The sequence below is a fragment of the Theropithecus gelada genome, chromosome 6, assembly GCF_003255815.1.
Source record: "Theropithecus gelada isolate Dixy chromosome 6, Tgel_1.0, whole genome shotgun sequence".
Classification (NCBI taxonomy): Eukaryota; Metazoa; Chordata; class Mammalia; order Primates; family Cercopithecidae; genus Theropithecus; species Theropithecus gelada.
This window is the reverse complement of record NC_037673.1, coordinates 93,632,098-93,641,306: the sequence shown is the minus strand read 5'-3', so window position 1 is coordinate 93,641,306 and position 9,209 is coordinate 93,632,098.

The window sequence follows — 9,209 nt, the reverse complement described above, 5'->3', positions numbered from 1 at the left end:
ATACCCAGGAATAGATTTTAAACAATGGTTTGAAAAGATGGGAAGCTAGGAAATGCAGGACAGTGATCTATAAGGGGTAAAAACATGAGATGAGCTATATAATTATCTCAGCTTACTACCTGGAGACAGTTTTCAAAACATGATGAGAAACTCAAGCAAGACCAGAAAGTCTTCCTAAATCGAAGAGACAGAATTGGGAAGTTAAGGAGGCCTATGTAGTTAGAATTTGCAGCGGAATACCAGAAAGGAAAGAAATACACAGAGATAGAATTTCAGATATCCATAGTTCTCCCTCAACTCTATCAGCTGAACACTTATGAAGTCATTCATGCTGGAAAATTAATCAAGGCTGGGAAATTAACCTTTGAAAGGATTAGATGGAACTATCTTTAAAACACAAATATGTAAATCATTCCTTTTATCACCAGCAAAAGTGAAAAACAGCATCAGGTAGCATTTTTAGAAGGGTTTTACATCAGTAGTGACACAAAATCTGCCCTTTTTAAAATGCTGCTTTTCTCCTGTTTGATGTGAGTTAACAGCAAGACCCAAAGGGATAAAACTTTTTCCAAGTTACTTAGCTACATCTAAGAATTAAGCTTAAGAATGTTTGTAGGAATTACAAATATATCCAAATCGAATAAGATAAGATGCACAGTATCTACAACTCATCTAAAATTACCATAAGTGAAAAGAAGCAGAAAAATGTAACTCAGTAAGAGGAAAAAAAAATCAACAAATTAAAAGAACTCAGAAACTATTCAGATGATAAAATTAGTAGAAAAGAAAATCAAACCAGTTTTTAAAATGACATTCTATATATTCAAGAAGCCAGAAGAAAGGTTAAACATTAGAGATGTAAAATATATGAGAAAGACCCAAATCAAATTTCTGGAAATAAAAACTAAAATGTCTAAGAAAAAAAAAAAAAACACATATCATATGATACTGAGAGCATAGGAGATATTACAGAATAAGAAATTAATGAGCTTGAAGATATAGCAAGATAAACATCAAAAGTAAACACAAGGAAAATAAAACTGAACAGAGTATCAGAGAGTTGTAGAATAAGTTTATATGGCCTAATAATATATGTGTAATTGGAATACCAAAACAAGACGAAAGGAAAAGATGAAAGCACATAAAAATATGTGAAAAAATAAGATCAGAACATTTTCCTAATGAACTTCAAGCAGAATAAAGCTGAATAAAATAACAATGAGGCCCACCATAATCAACTTCACCCTAAGCCTTTGCTTAAGGTGGGGCTCGCCACACTAGACAGTTAGATTGGTGGCTGGCCATGCCAGACAGTCTAACCATGTGATTCAGGATGGCAGTTGGCCACTCCAGAGTGGGGGCTTTTGGTCACTTGGTTCAATTTAAAGAAAGATTGAGTTCAAGCACATGGGAAATCAATCAATCAGTTAATCAAGCCTACGTAATAAAGACTCAATAAAAATCTCTCAACATCAAAACTTCAGTAAACTGCCCTGGTTTGGTTGATGTGATAAATATATTGCCATAAGAATGAAATTAAACATCTCTTTGAAGTCTATATTGCTTCAAATAATATTTAGAGTGTTATAACTAACTCTTAACGTCACTTAATCTGAGAAAAAAATTCCAACTGATGTACAATTATTGTGAACTAGAGGTAAGTGACAAATCTCCTGGTGGCGTAAAAATCACAGGTAGAAATGCTTAGTTTGAATGTAATAACATTAATATAATAATATTATTCAAACAATATTCAGTATAATAATACTATTTTGAATTTGAAAATCAATTCAATATAATAATATTATTTTGAATTTGAAAATCAAAAACAATATTTTAGCACATTTAAATACAAATTTCTGAAAATAAAGCGAAAAAAAGCTTTTAAAATTGCAGTAGGTAGACAAAATATACCATTAGTCTCAGTCACAGTCATAGTCCATTGAGAGAATATGAGAGTTATATGCTAATAAAAGAGAAAATGAAATTTGGAAAAACATAGAAACATGCCGTAACGTGTCCAGATGAAAAGATCAGAATAGTGAAGCGATCCCAAGTTCATATTAACAGGAAGAACACATAGAAGGAAGATTAAGATTTTCATTCTACAGGAGAAAATAATAGTGATTAGAGAGTGATTTCCAAATATTTGAACAAATGTGATGAGAAAGTGGGAACATATTTGTTTGGAATTTTCATAGCCATAGGCCCTTCTGTGTGCAATTTATGGAAAGAGCTGTTTTCTTGACTCTCAAAATGTTGACTTTCATCTTTTCAAAACTCTATACCATGAAGGTCAATTAAAGCATATCTCTGGAGTGGGGCTGGAGTAGAGATGGCAGTGACACCACTGTTGTTTAAAAGCTCTGAGCTATAAATCAATCAGTGTGAAGGATTCCGGCGTGTGAAACTTGTTTTCAAGTCTCTTATGATATCTTCACAGAGCTCAGCCACCAACTGTCTTCCATCTGTGTGATAGAGAGAACACAACTATTTGGGTCTGAAGTGAACCCAACGTGATTTATGTTAGATATGAGAATTTTCTGACAGTGATATTTATTAAGGCATGGAATGTGTAACCAATGAAATTCTAATCTCTTTATTGGAGGTTTTCACATGCAGGTCAACTTCTCTTTCGGCAATGGTTTAAATTTTCTCGAAAGCATGAGATGGACATAGTGACTTATTCCAAACACACAATTCTTTATAAAAGCAGCACTTCATTTACCCAGCTTCATTTAGGAATAAATTGCTCTATAAAACAAATGTTGAAGTAGTTTATTTTCAATGCCAATGTAAATGCTTCCGTAATAAATCTTTCCAAAGTGTATTGAAATTATAACCTATTTAAAAATATTTAGAATTATTTTAAAATTATATTCTAAGCTTTTATTAACAGTTATTAATATCTTAATTATTTTAAAGTGTTGAATATATTAATTCTGTCAAAGAATTTTTAAACTTTGTTTTTTCATGCATTGAATTATCTTATCAAAACTTAGCCTCAAAATACATTCTTTCTTTCCCATTGGATTCCTTAGAGTCACATCTAACTGCTGGTGATATGGGTGTATTTAAGTTTCCACTTCAATTTTTAAAAAATTTGCTTCTGTTGTTTGTTTGTTGGAAAATCTGATAATTTAGATTTTTAGAATTGTCTCTGACGTAAGAGTAAATAAGAATTGGATCAGGACCTGACACTATTGTTAAAGAATAAAGTTATGATCATTATCTATTTGAGAATTTCTTTTTCTCTTCACAATCCTGTTTTTTACTAGCTATTGAACAGTCCTACAGTCCTGCTTAATTGCCATTTGGTTGAATGTTAAATGTGTTAGTTATCTGTAGCTGTGTAACAAATTACCCTCAAAACATAGCAGTTTAATATAGTACACATTTAATATCTCATAGTTTCTGTGAGTCCAGAATCTGGGCACAGATTAATTAGGCCCTATGTATTACAGTCTATCTCTCCCTCTCTCTCTCTCTCGCTCTCTCTCTCTTGCTCTCTTTTTTTTTTCTCACATCAGCGAAATCAGCTTCAATTATCACAGTCTCTTTCAAAGCTTCAATCAAGCTTTGAGAGTGTTACCTGAAAGGCTCTACTAACGAAGAATCCACTTCCAAGATCACTTACGTGATTGTTGACAGAGTTCAATTCCTCAGGGCTCCTGCAAGGAAGATGTCAATTTCTCATTGGCTATTACTGGTCATTGGATACTCGCAGTTCCATGCCACTCAAATATAGAACCTCCTTCATCAAAGCCAGTAAGAGAGAGCTTCCTACTAAGGCAGAAGTCACAGTCTTTTATAAACTAATCACAGAAGTGATATTCCATCACTGTTGTGCTATTTTGTTCATTAGAAGCAAATCACCAGATCCAACCTCCACTCACAGGGAAGACATAACACAGGGCATGAAGACTGGGAGGTAGGAATAATTGGAAGCGATGTCAGAAACTGCCTGCCATAGTTTCTACACCTACCTAATCGCTCAGTCCAGCAGGTATAAAAGTACATTTGTGTTCAACTAAAGTGATTTTTTTTTCCATTGGATTAGTACATTATCAAGCATATTTATATGATGTAATAAAATGTGTGAGATCCAACTTAACAGACATGATTAAATTAAATAATAATTTTAAACTGATACAGACTAACCATCCATGTAAGTTTTATTGTTTTTTTGTTTTTTTTTTTTTTTGAGACGGAGTCTCGCTCTGTTGCCCAGGTTGGAGTGCAGTGGCCAGATCTCAGCTCACTACAAGCTCCGCCTCCCGGGTTTACGCCATTCTCCTGCCTCAGTCTCCCGAGTAGCTGGGACTACAGGCGCTCGCCACCTCGCCCGGCTGGTTTTTTGTACTTTTTAGTAGAGACGGGGTTTCACCGGGTTAGCCAGGATGGTCTCGATCTCCTGACCTTGTGATTCGCCCGTCTCGGCCTCCCAAAGTGCTGGGATTACAGGCTTGAGCCACCGCGCCCGGCCGTAAGTTTTATTGTTGAGTGAAAACTAATATTTTGGAGTTGAGAGACATTACAGTGTATGTGTTGTATGGATTTGAGCACAATATCAAAGATTTTGTCTTCTGCAAGGCCAAGGATTCAAGGAGGCTTGCCCTGAGGACTGAGATGCTTGCAGCAGATGAACAGAAGTTTTGAAAGCACAACAGCAAGATGGTGAGCAGTGGTGGGAATTACCCAAATAAATGGTAGCAAATTTAGTTTCAACTTAGGTCTCTACTTCTTTAGTTAAAATAAAATATAACCTTACATGTGCCATCTAATGCACTAGACTCAGGAATAACAGAAAGTAAAAGTGAATTCATTCCGGGAAGTTTGGGTCACATGATAGGAAAAGATCCACTTCAGTCTCAGAGCCACAGTTATACTACTAGTGTAGGGGTATGCAAGAGTCTTTGCCTTGACTAGGCTTAAGGTTTTTTTTGTTTTTTTTTTTTTGCATCAAGCCAACACTGACTAACACTGGAAACTGGTAGAAAAAATAGGCTAAATCAGACTAATACCTTCAATATAACCAGGTGTTCACATTCATAAGCACATAAATAGCATGAATAAGCTTTTAGAACCCAAATCTAATTCAGACTCAGACTATGTAAAAGATTTAAGTACAAATTCAAGTGGAAAGAAACTGTTTCATTTTAAAGATGACAGATGTATCCAGAATAGAAAGACACATCACAGGGATGTGATCTTATATATGAGTCATCTAGTTTGCATTTCAGTTTCAATTTTAATTTCAGGGGGAAATACAAGTGATTCTCTCTGGAACTGGAAGGCAATTATGCATAGCTCACAGATACTATGTTTGTTGTATCCTCAGTAATTAAATGTTGTAGCTAGCTAGCAGAGAACAAAGAAAAACAAAATAAGGTCTCTCCAGATAAAACTATACCCCATTTATTTCATATTATGACTGTGACAGTGATGGTAATGATCGCGGATAAGTGTTGCTGATAGCTGCTTCCCAATACCACTGTCCCAAACACATAATTAAATGTTGCCATAGACAGGGTACATTCAAGAAAGTATAGTGCTAAAAAAATTAAGTACCAACTTACCCACAAGTATTTATTTCTTTAATATTTTTCATTTTCAATTAGCTGATGGGGGATCTGAATTACAGGCTAACAACTGGTGAAATTAGAAACACAATACTTCTAAAAAAAAGATATTTTTGCCAAAGTTTGGCATTTTAATGTCCCTTATTAGTAGCTATACTTCCATTTTTCACAATGGTATGTATGTAGTTTCTTTGACTGTATTCACCTACTCTTGTCCTCTCCCTTTGTCTATACTGTCAGCTTTCCTAGAATAGTGATCAACAGTCCAACGCACTGCATTCCAGTTTCTGTCTACATGACCTGAACAGACAAAAACTCACTCAAGTCACTATAGATCTCCCTTTACCTATGTCCAGGGACTTTCTTTTTCTATTTAGTTATACTTCCTAGTAGCATCTGGTCCTGCAGATTTCTCTCCACTCTTACTTTTGGAAAACAATCAAACAAAAAACCTTCTTCATTCCAGTTGTCCTTTCAGAGACCCTTCAACTTTTGTGTATTATTTATTTAGTTAGTTGAGCGAACTCCGTAAGTGTAGTTTGCATACTCTTCCATTTTTGTCTTACACATCTGTGTAAATGTGTTTTACATTCTCTGAACGTGGAAAATCTCATCTAGTTTCGGAGAACAAATCATCTTTATAGCTATAACTCCTGTTTCTATACCTCTGGCTCTAACCTTCTTCCTGAGCTCCAGATCAATATTCTCATCAGCTCACTGAGAAACTGCATCTGGTGGTCTTAGAGATATGAGAGATTCAGCATGTCTATAATTAAACTCCCTTTCTTTTTAGCTGTACTTTTCTTTTAGTATTTCCTATCCAACATGAAATGTTTATCACTGAGCCAGTTGCCTTAACGATCCTTGACTCATTTCTTACAGCTTCCACCCCATACAATCAACAAAGACTGCCTACCTCTCCCATGTCCTCTGTACCTGCATCCCCTGCTCAATGCCCACTTCATCCAAATGATTACCATTTCCCCTAGTGGTATCAAAGGAACTTCTTTCCCAATATCTCCCTGCTTCATGTCTTTCTCTTCCTTTCTGTCAGAAAAATCTTTTAAAATGTGTGATTTATGTTTGTCCTATGCTGCTTAAAAGCCTACCTTATTATCTATAGAACAAGTTCAAGGTAGATTATACTGTAAGTTTCTTTGCCTTTCTGACCCCAATTATCTTTTCATATTAGTCTTTTAACAGTTTTCTTCAAGGATATCTTTCTCTGTCTGCATCTCTAGATCTCTTTTATTTCCTAAGTATAGTATGCAGTGTATGCCTTCATACTTTTACACATGCCTGAAGGGAATCTTTTCCCTCTGCATACCTCTACCAAACTCATATGAGTCTCAAGTCCCATAAAAAAGTGGCCCCGTGTGTTAATCCATTCTCATGCTTCTATGAAGAAATACCTGAGACTGGGTAATTTATAAAGAAAAGGGGTTTAATTGACTCACAGTTCCGCATGACTGCAGAGGCCTCATAATACTTACGATCATGGCGGAAGTCATCTCTTCACAAGGCAGCAGGAGAGAGAATGGTTTCCAGCAGGGGAAATGTCAGATGGTTGTAAAGCCATTAGATCTTGTGAGAACTCACTATCACAAGAACAGCATGGGGGAAACCACCCCTATGATTCAATTACCTCCGGGTCCCTCCCATGACACATGGGGATTATAAGAATTACAATTCAAGATAAGATTTGGGTGGGGACACAGCCAAACCATATCATCCCTCTTCTATGAAAGTTTCCCCAGCTTGAAAGTCAAGATTAATTATTATAATTCATTTCCACCATTTTTATTTGGTACACCCATGTATCAAACAATATCAATTAGATTTTGTAATTTATATTGCTAATAGTTATTTTATCTATTGAGCTATGGTCTTGTGAACAGAGACCTTTCCATGTCTAACACGTTATAGTTGAGCAATAAATATTTATTGAATGAACAAATAAATGAGTGCTTTTAAGGATAAAAAACACTGACTTTTGTAGGCGATATCTACTTTATTTGGTCTTCCCCCTTACTTACTGCTATTAAAGGCTAAGCTACCTTACATAGTCTTATTCATTCCACTGCTAGTAGCTTTTTATGAAGTCCCATTCTAGTGGGTTCTCAATAATCTGTATTTTCACTATTATGTCTCAAAGTTTGAAATTGTAACTTGTGTAAAAGTGTTGGTTAAATTTTTAAAAATTATTAGAGTTTCTTTTTATACATACATATTGAGCATCAGGACATGTGTGGGTTTTATACATTAAGAATACATGCCCATAAATTTCCAGTGTAGCCCCTCTGTGAGCTTCCATAGGAGGAGCAACTTTGTTACACTAGCACCTTTTCTGACTCTGTAGTCAAATATATGCCTTCTTGGTTATGTTCCTAGATGCTCAGCTGTTGTCCTCAATGTGCTTCTAACCTATTTTCTATGGAAATAAAGGACTAAAATCTAAGATTAAAGTTACATATACACAGAAAGGTGGAGAATATCTATGTTTACTTCTGCGATTAAGAAAAAAATTTTCCTCTCTAAAGAGAAAGGGCTTTAAGAGTTGTATTTTCTTTTCCTGGGAATGTAAGACTGTATATAGTCCAGCAGATTCACATGATGGATGATGTCAATAAAGCATGACTTACTTTGCTGTATTGTATCTTAACTCCTCAAAGCTTTTAATTAATGATGCAGAGAGAAAGACGGAAATGGGTTTCTGCAGTGAGCACAAAACAAATAATGATGAAAAGGCAGTCTGTATTGAATAAAAACAGAGTATTTGCATGAGAGGCTCACTCTAGGACTTTGTATCTTGTTATTTAGGATCTGCTCCAATGGTTTATCTACTTCCCAAAGGATTTTCAGCCTTTTAAATGAGATGAGCTATTTGGAAATAAAGACTTATACTCTGTTGCATACAGATGCTGAAAATGAAATTCTATAGATTCCCAAAAGATCAACTATGAAGTTTCTGAATCAGGAGAGTCTTGACAATGTTGGTGAACCAAAATCTGAGAACTAAGTTAGCAATATATCTTTAATTTAGAAAATAATATATTTTAAGAACTTGACTATTAAAATATAACTAAGTTGAAGCATTTTATATGTGTTATAGATATATGTTGGAATTTTTAGGATTATAAATATGTGTATTATATGATGTGAGATATTAGATATAGACTGGCCACCCTATTCATTTATTAACCAATTCATCTATTCAACATGTATCATTTATAAATTCAAAAAGCTACATACCTGTGATAGACATTAAGAATATTCAAGTGAATAAGATCAAATTCCTGACATTGTAGACCTTTCAGTTCAATAGAAGAGAAACACAAATAAATAAAGGAAACAAGAGTCTGAAAAGGGCTAAGATAATGAAAGATTGGAACACTATAGAGGCACAAAACAGGATACCGAACTTAAACTTGAATGGATCTAGGAAGCTTTCTTGGAACAGGAAATGTCTTATGAAGATGGTGGCAAGGAGCTGCACATAAAGAAATATAATAAATTTGAAATATGTTAACTGAGAGGGATCATGGTAGAAAACTGCAATAATCTAAGTATGGCTACATCAAAACAGAGCAGCAGGAGCTTTATGAGACTCAAATGAAAGTTTAGTAG